Here is a 12,016-nt window from a genome sequence, read left to right as displayed (position 1 = left end):
GAAGAAACTGTCTGTCTAGATTAATCTAAAGAGTCATAATTTCTGAATGTAGTATGGTATCTGGGACTGGATCCCACAACAGTAAAAACCATAGAAATCCTAAAATATCTATGGACTTATGTTAATAATGATGTATCAATATTGGTGAGGTGGCTGGTCCTAATCACAGCTGGTTCGACTCCAAGGGGAATCACAGGGAATTATCAACTGTAAAAATAAAAGGAAAAAAAAAGATGTATCAATATTGGCTCACTAATTGTGTAAAATGTATCATACTAAACTAAGACAGTAATAATAGGAGAAATGTTATGGGGTATATAAGACCCCTGTACTATTTTAATTTTTTTTTTCTGTAAATCTACAAAGGTTCTAAAATAAAAACTTTATTTAAATAATAGATATACAAATTTTGGGCTTCCCTGGTGGCTCAGAGGTTAAAGCATCTGCCTGGAATGCAGAAGACCCAGGTTCGATCCCTGGGTCGGGAAGATCCCCTGGAGAAGGGAATGGCAACCCACTCCAGTACTCTTGCCTAGAGAATCCCATGGAGGGAGGGGCCTGGTAGGCTACAGTCTATGGGGTCGCAAAGAGGCAGACACGACTGAGCGACTTCACTTTCACAGATTTTACATTAAAAAAGACATGTGCGTAGAAAAGTTTCTTTCAAAAGGTAAAGGACATTTCTTCCAGAATAGGTGTTATAAATCTATCTGATCAAGGTGTAAGCATACAGTGTAAAGAAAACCTAAAGACTCATGAAATTATTCACACCACAAGGCCGGCAGGTGTGAGTTAAACTCGGACAATACATGCAACACATCATTTTTTAAAAAGTCCGTGTTTCTCAGGAAAATGTAAAATTAATTTTCTAGCACAATTTGGAGTATTTTTAAAAAAAACGGCAATGTCTGAAAGCAAAAACATTTGTGGCATGCTTGTTGTAGGAGATGGCTTTTAAAAATGGGTTGCTTCAGTGGATGTTATTGTTCATCTTTTGGGAGTCTATTTATAATATTACTTATATGTCAACATGATGATGTTCTTTCTCTGTGAAGTCTACTTAATTTAGAGTTAATTGGGTCAAAAACCAAAATACAAACCAAAGGGAAAAGCTTATTATATTTAAGGGTGGTGTTATTTCTAGCAGGTGTCAGTAGAAAAAATTGTTGGCTGTAGCTAGTTCAAGCACAAATTGAAACAGACCTTTTTGTGACATTTATAAAGCATAAATGTTACATAGACGGCAATGAAAATTTAATGAAGACATGTAGAATTTCTTCAAAGATTAACAAATTTACATTCATTTGAATAATAAAAATATTACTTTTGATCCTTACCCAATGTAGTAAGTGTTGCTATATATTCCTTATTTTTTTTTGTTCTTTATAACTTTAAATCTAAAGACAATGCATGTATACTGTTATCTATCATTAATATATAACTGCTCCAAAACAGTTTGCATTACTACTTAAAAACACAGAACATCCTCACTATTGACATCTTATGACAAAACATAGTTATCGGATGTGTTAGGAAAGGTAACTTCATGGCTTCTTACCATGTTTCAGAAGTTTCCATTCTCCCCTTCTACAAGTGAGGAATTTTGGAAGGGAAATTTGGGGCTTGGGGGTTCTGCTGCTCACAGGAGAAATGAGCTATTGCTAGCCGAAAAAAGTCCTTGACTATTTCAGTTCTGACCTTTAGATGGGAGAGTTCACTCACGGTAATGATGGGCTATTTCTGGCTTAGCCAATCAGCGCATTTCTACTCTCCTCATCAGTATATCAGTAAACTTCAAATCCATCCTCTTGACTATTCGTGTGACTTGGAATGAACTGTAAAACTACTTTTTCTCCAGATGTAAGTTACATATTACTTCCAACCTAGGAAGAGGTAGGGCCAGGATTAAATGTGTTTGAATTGCCGAAGAACATTGGCAAGCGCCAAGAATATTGATTGGCACTCAAGAAGTGCTATTTTGATTTCTTTTGTTTCCTTACAGAGCACTTCTAAACGGTCTTCAATAGTTTAACTGTCAAAGGCTCATACTATTTGAAATACTTTGGTGAATGCATATAACCTACACAATGAAGCCCAGACTCTATAGATTGATATTCATGATTTCCTACCATGAAGAAAAACTCCATTACAACTTTATTTCCACCACAAACACACCTTACTACTATGATGTCCAGGTCATACCATGCACTACATGCCTTGTACATTCAGAGATGTTCCTAAATGTGCCTGGAATTTTGTTCTTCTCTTCCTGTTAAAAATGTACATTTTCTTCACAATTTACCTTGCATTTCCTCTTCTTCAAAATTTCCCTTAATCTCTAGATTAAAATTATATCCTGTCTCCACAAAACTTGTATTTTTTTGTTCATTTAGATTCGGTTTAAGTCTCCACTCCTAGAATGTATCTCTGTTTCTTTTTCAAAGTATCTAATAATTTCTTAATTAATATTTATCCATTTTTGTTATAAAAATGTGCTTCAAAGAATGTGAAATTATCTAAATAATATTCAGCAGTTATACACATGATAAGGCTAAGAAACTAAGAAATACACCCCTGGAAGACAAAACAAATCAACTAAGATTTCATATTAAAGAGTAATTTTCATTTCTGAGTTGTATAGAAGGAAGAATTTATGATATGATGATCACATTGCATATACAAATAACTTGAATTTGCATATTTGATTATTTTGTAAATGTTTTGAGAATTTTGGGAAGCTCTTTATACATTTGTAAATCAGTGAGGACACAATGTCCAGGAAGCTAGTTCAGAATCATCAAGAAGGATGGAGAAGCCACACTGACTGACTGTATCAGCCTTTTCTGAGATTTAATTGTTCAGCCACGTGGAAAGGGTCTAGTTATTCATTAAAATTGTGACTATAAAAGCACTTTAAAATTCTCTGCTATTCTTACTTTCAAGATAAAATTCTATCCGGATACATGTTTCTACCTAGCAGATGCACTGTAGGAAGTTAAATAGCTGGTGTGTATGAATTCATTGTCTTTACAAGGGGTGAGGAGATGTCTCTGGGGAAAAGAAAGAAAGTAACCCAGCTAATTTCCTTGTTAGACCTTCAATTAAATGGCTAATGATATATTCTCAGGGGAAGAGACCTGATCTATTCAATGCCTTTAGCAGGATATCTCTGGATAAAGGATTAATTAGATCCAGAATCTATAGAATGTGGGGCCCTGGAGAAAATGAAAACTATACACTCTCTGGAGTATATAGTGCAGATATTTTGTAACTTAAATGGCTTCTTCTGTGTAAGGTAATCATATTCAAATTACTTAGAAACTTTATTTATTATTCTAGGCTAGAGGTGCATGTTAATGAAAGAATATTTTATCCACCATTTTAAACTTTTTTTTTTTGGAGGAGAAGGAATGTTATCACATTTAGACTACTGTATTATTGGAAATAAAAACTTGATATATTTTTTTTTAATTCAGAAAATACTAGTACCTAATGTCACTGACAACTCAGAAATAAAAATACGAGCTGATTTGTGAGTTGCATATCCAGAAGTAAAGGTTGCCATTTTTAAGCAGCTTATTAATAATGACAGATTATAGGAATAAAGGGCTTTCCCAATCGCTCAGAGGGTAAAGAATCCACCAGCAATGTAGGAGACACAGGAGACCCCGGTTTGATCTCTGGGTCAGGAAGATCCCTTGGAGGAGGAAATGACAATCCGCTCCAGTATTCTTGCCTGTAGAATCCCCTGGACAGAGGAGCCTGCTGGTCTATAGTCCAAAGGGTGGCACAGAATTGGACATGACTGAAAGACTAAGCACAGAAGCATGAAAAGGAATAAAACATTGGTTTGGGTTTCTGAACTGGCCTGAAAAATCACATATAGGATTCTTTCCATAAGTTTTTATTTTGTATTTCACATTTATCTATTTTTTTTCAGAGCATTTGAGAAGTTTCATATTTTGTTCACAAGGACTCTCTGAGCCTTTCTGTGTTTTGTTGTGTACTTTAGAAAAATGCTCTCCTGGTTTCTTTTAAAAGAAACATATTGCTTAGCTTTTTTTTTTTTTTCTTTATTTAACAGATACAACTTCTCCAGGATTTATATTACTAGGAACTATATTTTATTAATAATGAAATATAATTTTTTCCTCAAAGTTATGCATGTTAAATGAATTATGCAAATAACATACATAGGACTTAGTAAAAACTAAAATTCACAGTATCTGTAAAGGAATCACCTTTTTTCTTTATACTACTCACCATACTGTTGACATCAGATTGAGAGATTTCTACCCCGAAACAATTAAATTCTTGATGGACACAGGCCTGGTATCCTAAAATTGAACTCAGTTCTTTCACTATGTACCAGAAATAGTGCAGATCACTCAGATTAAGGGCTCAATTTCATTATGATTCCTCCCCACATCAGTTTGTGTGCTCAGTTGTGTCTGACTCTTTTGCAACCCCATGGACTATAACCTGCCAGGGTCCTCTGTCCATAGAATTTTTCAGGCAAGAATACTGGAATAGGTTGCCATTTCCTTCTCCAGGGATCTTCCTGTGGATGTAGGGGTTGAACCTGCGTCTCTTGCATCTCCTGCATTGGCAGATGGACTTTTTACCATTGCACCAGAAGCTAATCATAATTTCCAAGTTTTCTCCTCTTTTCTGATAGAAGAGCCATAAATCAAAATACATATGACTTCTTTCTCAGGTTCAATAATTTGTTAGAATGTATAAAGTAGAATAAGGTTAAATATTGAATATCAGTCATGATTTCTGATAGTTTACCTCTAGGACTTCTAATGGATTTATAAGGACTTTGCTCACAATAATTTGCATTTAATTGTATATCTCCTTTCAATGTATCCCAAGATAATGATTTCATAATTAAGTGAATAAATAAAACTGATATGAAATTGTATTTATTCAAAATAGGTTAATATTAATTCTGAAGTATTCCATTTCTTTATTAGCATAATAAAAACATTTTAATATTATTTGGAATTATCCTATTTTTTCCCTCAGAGCATTTCCTTGAAGCTCAGTATATTCTGAGCACCATCTTTAGGTTTCTCTGTTGTCTTAAGATGATAGGAATAATATTAAAACAATACCATATAAACATAAAATATTACATATGAATTTTCATGGTAACTTTTTGCTACATACTATTAGATATTAGAAGTTAAATTTTTAAAAAGTTAAGTGAATTTTAGAAGTGTAAATATTTTTCATTATGAATAAAAATGTACATTTTATAATGTATTTTATATTTTATATGTAAAATATATATTTTAATGTAATGCATTTTTACATATGCAATACATTACAAAATATATATTTTTATTAAAAATAAAAACAACTTGCATTTCTAAAACTCACTTAACTTTTAAAAATTTAACTTGTAATGCATATATTATGGGCTTCCCAGGTGGCATGAGTGGTAAAGAACCTGCCTGTCAATGCTGAAGACTTAAGAGACCTAGTTTCAATCCTGGGTCAGGAAGATCCCCTGGAGGAGGGCATGGCAACCCACTCCAGTATTCTTGTCTGGAGGATCCCATGGACAGAGGAACCTGGCAGACTACAATCTATGGGGGTGCACAGAGCTGGACATGAGTGGAGATATTTCATATACAGGCTTGCATATATATTCAGCTCAGTTCAGATCAGTCACTCAGTCGTGTCTGACACTTTGCGACCCCATGGACTGTAGCACGCCAGACTTCCCTGTCCATCTCCAACTCCTGGAGTTTACTCAAACTCATGTCCATTGAGACAATGATGCCATCCATCCAGCTCATCCTTTGTCGCCCCTTTCTCCTCCTGCCTTCAATCTTTCCCAGTATGAGGGTCTTTTCAAATGAGTCAGTTCTTCCCACCAGGTGGCCTAAGTTTTGGGGTTTCAGCTTCAGCATCAACCCTTCCAATGAGTATTCAGGACTGATTTCCTTTAGGATGGATTCATTAGATCTTCTTGCAGTCCAAGAGATCCTCAAGAGTCTTCTCCAACACCACAGTTCAAAAGCACCAATTTTCGGTGCTCAACTTTCTTTATGCTCCAACTCTCACATCCATACATGACTACTGGAAAAACCATAGCCTTGACTAGATGGACCTTAGTCGGCAAAGAAATGTCTCTGCTTTTTTTTTTTTTTTTTTAAGTGTCTCTGCTTTTTAATATGCTGTCTATGTTGGTCATAACTTTTCTTTCAAGGAGCAAGCATCTTTTAATTTCATGGCTGTAGTCACCATCTGCAGTGATTTTGGAGCTCAAAAAAATAAAATCTGCCACTGTTTCCACTGTTTCTCCATCTATTTGCCATGAAGTGATGGAACTGGATACCATGATCTTTGTTTTCTGAATATTGAGCTTTAAGCCAACTTTTTCACTCTCCTCTTTCACTTTCATGAAGAGGCTCTTTAGTTCTGCATATATATATTATATGCATAAAATACAAAAAACAATTAATTATGTTATTTACCCTTATGATATTACAAAAGCTTATAGGGATATGTCCTTATGCGTATAATACAAGCATCCTTCCATTCACTCGATATTTAAAACATATATTGAAAATGAAAAGCAAAATATGTACCTCACCCATTCTTTTGTGCAAATTCACTTTCAAATATATTTAAATCAATTCACATTTCAATATGAGAGTCAAGATGGAAGTCTTCATGTTTTGCCATAATTTCTGAAAGACAAAGGTGTAGAAAGCAAGAAAAATAGCTGATTGTCACATGGTATCAATAGAGTTATTTGTGTTGTTCTTTGCAGAATAAAAGCACTCCTATAGCTATCACTGTCTATGCTGACAAGAATACGTGTCTGCTGGTAACACACAGATTTGGCTTTGTTCTTCAATTATAGCTATAACTTCATTTCTGATACATATCCTTCTATGATTATAAGAAAGAAGATATATGAGGTGCCATTTGTCTACATCATGACTCTGATAATATCTTTGCCTGTTGCCACAGAAACCCAGATCATGGTCATATGTTAACTGTGAAAATAGGAAATATGAGTATATTAAGACTTGCAGCTTCATTCTTTAATTCTTATTTTATTTTGACATGAAATCAGATTTCTACTTGATCTGACTGTCTTACTTACATCACCTATTATCTGATGGCTCACTTTCATTCATGTTTTGCTCTGTAAGAGGGATGTTTTGGGAATTTGCACATGAGCAAAGGGAGATGAGCACATAGTGTGCTGAATTTTCTTCTACAAATATATGTTAGACAGATTCTGATAATTCTAATGGATATAGACTTATAATGCAAGAATTATAATAACACTATCAATGATATATTAACTCTGTATAAGTATTCAAAGCAATCAACTTAGTAGTTTTAAACATTATTCATTGATTATATCTGCAAATGTATGAAACTCATAACTTTTTCTGATTCCTTTTCTTGTGCCCCAAAGACCTAAAAATGTGGAGAAAAAAAGAAAGAAGTCCATGTTTTGCTTGGCTTCATATTTTAGAGAAGTCTATATCTGTCCAAAAGGCTTTTTACTGTCTATCGTTTAAAGGCTAAAACATAAATCCTTCAGCAGAAGTAAGCGTTTTTTACACATGTGCATCCATTTTCTTTGTTTCTGCTAATATAAACCTCTGGAAATTTGCAATTAAGAAAGGCTACATAACAGTAAGCATAAAGCACAAACACTAAAATAAATCTAAATCTTTCTGTCAGAATTTTTCAGTAAAACACATAAACAGAATTTATACATGTGGTTTTCTTTCTTACCACCTTATCTAGCTAACTTGATCTAAACTAGTCAGGTCACCTCAGATATATAGATTCTTTTAGTAGTCAGAATAATAAAATGTACACATATTGAAAGTACAGTTTCATAGGCTTTTGACAAACACACTCAGTCATTTAACCAACATTTAATCAAACTATTGAACTCAATTACCACACTAAAAAGTTCCCCTCTGCATCTTTCCAGTTAATTCTCATCCAAACTCTTTGTTCCAGACTCAACCACTGTTCTCATTTCTCTCTTAAAATATTAATTTTGCCTGGTCTATAATTTAATATAAACCCTAATCCCATTCTTGGGGTTTCCATCCTCATTGCTTCATCTAATCTTAATTACCTCCTAAACTCTTCACCTTCAAACACTTTCTGCTAAAAAAGAGACACTAGGCATGACATAGATGTACACCTGTTGTGAGAGGTGGGAGAGATTCTTGTGAGACTGAGCCTTTCACCTGAGGCATATGACACTATCTCCTTAAATCGTAGGACAGGTGGTGTCCCAGAGCCTGGCCCCCATATCTTCGGTGACCATGAGTGCTGTAAGTGAAGGGCCCTGGGAGTGTGGTAGTGGAGTGAGAGTAAAGGAGACGCACAGGAAATAGACTGACCTTTTCTTACACAAGAAGCCCCTTGTGGGGAAGCCCCTTCCTGGTGGTCCAGTGGTCAAGACGTTACCTTCTATCACAGGGCACACAGGTTCGATTCTTGGTCGAGGAACTAAGATCTCACATGCTAGGTGGCGGCTGAGCCTTCATGCTGTAACTAGAGAACCCTGCACTCTGCAGTGAAGACTCCATGTAGCCAAAAACAAGAAATACAGCAAATTTTTTAAAAATTAAATAATTAAACAAATAAAAAATTAAAAAAAATACAGTTAAAAAAAAGAAGCTCTTTATGCACCCGTGAAGGTGGACAATGTAATTAGCTCAACCATGTGTAATTAAGTTAGAAAAAGCCAATGGAATAGTGGATCTCTGAGGACAAATCATGAATGAATTGGTCAGTGGAAAGAGAAGCAAGAGATTAGATGGAAAATTAGTCAGACTAGATGGTGAGAAGTTTTGCTTCCCTGAGGCAAATGAGATTCAGTAGACCTTTCCTGAAGAGGGAGTAAGGTGAACAGGCTTGCATTTTCATAAAAATCACTCTTCTGTGAGCTGAAGAAAGGTTTGTGAAATATAAGAAGGTGGCCTAGGGCAAACTCAAGGAACAGCAACTTGAAAAGGCCAGATGGAGGGAAAAGAGGTTTTCAGGCAACAAAGACAAGTGAGTTTAAAGGTCCAAGCCAGTGAGAAGAAGGAGTGGGAGAAGGTGGAGGTCAGCTGGGGTGAGATGGGCAGTGCAGGCCAGAGGATGATCAGGAAGTGGGGCCTGATGCCCCAGAAACTTAAGGGCTGTTTTCACATCATTGGGTTTGGCAATTAAGAGGAGATGGGTGAATTTTCCCACTGGAGTTTTACTGGCATGTTTGATGTGGAGGCTTTATTTTGAGGTTTGGGTGTAAGTGAGATTGGAAGAAATAGCTGCAGTAAATAGAATGAACTTACTCTTATCAGAAGGCAAGAGACAGAGGGAGGAGGGACTCTAGGATAAAGGAAGTTGAAGGTAAGGACTTGTTGGCTTTTTTTTTTTTTTTTTAAGATAGAATTTCCTACCTCATATTCCCAGAGCCCATTTTTTAAGAGTCTTCTGCTGAAGCATTTATTGTGTTTGCCTTGTTAATGATAAATTTAAGCACATATCTATGACTGTAATCTCAACTAGTTGATGAGCTCTTGGAGGACAGGGATTATATTTTATTCATTATCTTAATCCCCACAGCATGTAATTTCTAGATGCATAAGAAATGAGAATTTAATAAAATTTAATTCATCAGTATGTAGTATTTCATCTTTCAAATGATTCTCAAGTATTTTATCTTGAATAACAAATCTTGTCAGTAGTAAAATGTAAAATACCCATGTATATCTTTCTAATGAGGAGTAGCACAGTATTGAGCAGTGATCCAAAGTCTAGCCCTTAGACCAGCAGCATAAGCATCCCCTGGGAAATGGTAAGAACTGCAAACTCTTGGGCTGTACCCAGACTTACTAAATAGAAACTTTGGGGCTTCCCTGGTGGCTCAGTGGTAAACAATCCATCTGCCAATGCAGGAGACTCGTGTTCAATCTCTGGGTTGGGAAGATCCCCTGGAGAGGAAATGACAACCTACTCCAGGATTCTTGCCTGGGAAATCCCATGGACAGAGGAACCTGGCAGGCTACAAGGGAGTCAGACAACTTAGCAACTAAACAACAACAAAAGGAGAGAAGTCCCCACAATCTGCGCTTTTCAGTTCATTTCAGATCAGTTGCTCAGATGCGGCGAATCCTTGGCGACCCCATGGACTGCAGCAGGCCAGGCCTCCCTGTCCATCACCAACTCCCAGAGTTCACTCAAACTCATGTCCATTGAATCAGTGATGCCATCCAACCATCACGTCCTCTGTTGTCCCCTTCTCCTGCCCTCAGTCTTTCCCAGCATCAAGGTCTTTACAAATGAATTGGCTTTTCACATCAGGTAGCCAAAGCATTGGGGTTTCAGCTTCAACATCAGTCCTTCCAATGAATATTCAGGACTGATTTCCTTTAGGATGGACTGGTTGAGAGCTCCTTGAAGTCCAAGGGACTCCCAAGAGTCTTCTCCAACACCACAGTTCAGAAGTATCAATTCTTCAGTGTTCAGCTTTCTTTATAGTCCAACTCTCACATCCATACATGACTACTGGAAAAACCACAGCTTTGATTTATAGGCCTTAATTGGCAAAGTAATGTCTCTGCTTTTTAATATGTTGTCTAAGTTGGTCATAACTTTTCTTAAAAGGAGCAAGCATCTTTTAATTTCATGGCTGCAGTCACCATCTGCAGTGATTTTGGAGGCCCCCAAAATAAAGTCAGCCACTTTCCATTGTTTCCCCATTTATTTGCCATGACATGATGGGATCAGATGCCATAATCTTAGTTGTCTGAATGTGAGCTTTAAGCCAACTTTTTCACTCTCCTCTTTCACTTTCATCAAGAGGCTCTTTAGTTCTTCCTCACTTTCTGCCATGAGGGTGGTCATCTGCATATCTGAGGTTATTCATATTTTTCTTGGCAATCTTGATTTTAGCTGGTGCTTCATCCAGCCTGGCATTTCATAAGATGTACTCTTCATATAAGTTAAATAAGCAGCATGAGAATATGCAGCCTTGATGTACTCCTTTCCCAATTTGGAACCAGTCTTTTGTCCCATGTCCATCTCTAACTGTTGCTTCCTGACCTGCATACAGATTTTTCATGAGGCAGGTCAGGTGGTCTAGTATTGTCATCTTTTGAAGAATTTTCCAGAGTTTGTTGTGGTCCACACAGTGAAAGGCTTTAGCATAGTCAATAAAGCAGAAGTAGATGTTTCTCTGTAAGTCTCCTGCTTTTTTGATGATCCAACAGATGTTGGCAATTTGATCTCTGGTTCCTTTGCCTTTTCTAAATCCAACTTGAACATTTGGAAGTTCACGGTTCAAGTACTGTTGAAGTCCGGCTTGGAGAATTTTGAGCATTACTTTACTAGCGTGTGAGATGAGTGCAATTGTGCGGTAGTCTGAGCATTTTTGGCATTGCCTTTCCTTGGGACTGGAATAAAAACTGATCTATTTCCAGTCCTGTGGCCACTGCTGAGTTTTCTAAATTTGCTGGCATATTGAGTGCAACACTTTCACAGCATCATCTTTCAGAATTTGAAAAGCTGGAATTCCATCACCTCCACTAGCTTTGTTTGTAGTGATGCTTCCTAAGGCCCACTTTGACTTCACATCCCGGAATTTCTGGCTCTAGGTGAGTGATCACACCATCGTGATTATCTTGGTCATGAAAATCTTTTTTGTACAATTCTTCTGTGTATTCTTGCTACCTTTTCTTAATATCTTCTGCTTCTGTTAGGTCCATACCGTTTCTGTCTTTTATTGAGCCCATCTTTGCATGAAATGTTCCCTTGGTATCTCTAATTTTCTTGAAGAGATCTCTAGTCCTTTCCACTTATTGTTTTCCTCTATTTCTTTGCCATTATCACTGAGGAAGGCTTTCTTATCTCTCCTTGCTCTTCTTTGGAACTCTGCATTCAGATGCTTATATCTTTCCTTTTCTCATTTTCCTTTCACCTCTCTTTTATTCACAGCTATTTGTAAGGCCTCCTCAGACAGCCATTT

At 36.5% G+C, this 12,016-nt stretch overlaps 1 non-coding gene across 1 annotated transcript; it reads left to right on the top strand.

Annotated features, from left to right (window-relative positions):
* The first annotated feature begins 416 nt into the window (after positions 1-416).
* TRNAS-GGA (transfer RNA serine (anticodon GGA)) lies at positions 417-488 on the top strand. The gene has a single exon. It is a non-coding gene; the product is annotated as a tRNA-Ser (tRNA).
* The last annotated feature ends 11,528 nt before the right edge of the window (positions 489-12,016 follow it).

This window comes from Capricornis sumatraensis, chromosome 21 (genome assembly GCF_032405125.1).
Source record: "Capricornis sumatraensis isolate serow.1 chromosome 21, serow.2, whole genome shotgun sequence".
Classification (NCBI taxonomy): Eukaryota; Metazoa; Chordata; class Mammalia; order Artiodactyla; family Bovidae; genus Capricornis; species Capricornis sumatraensis.
This window is presented reverse-complemented; position numbering and strand designations above follow the sequence as displayed.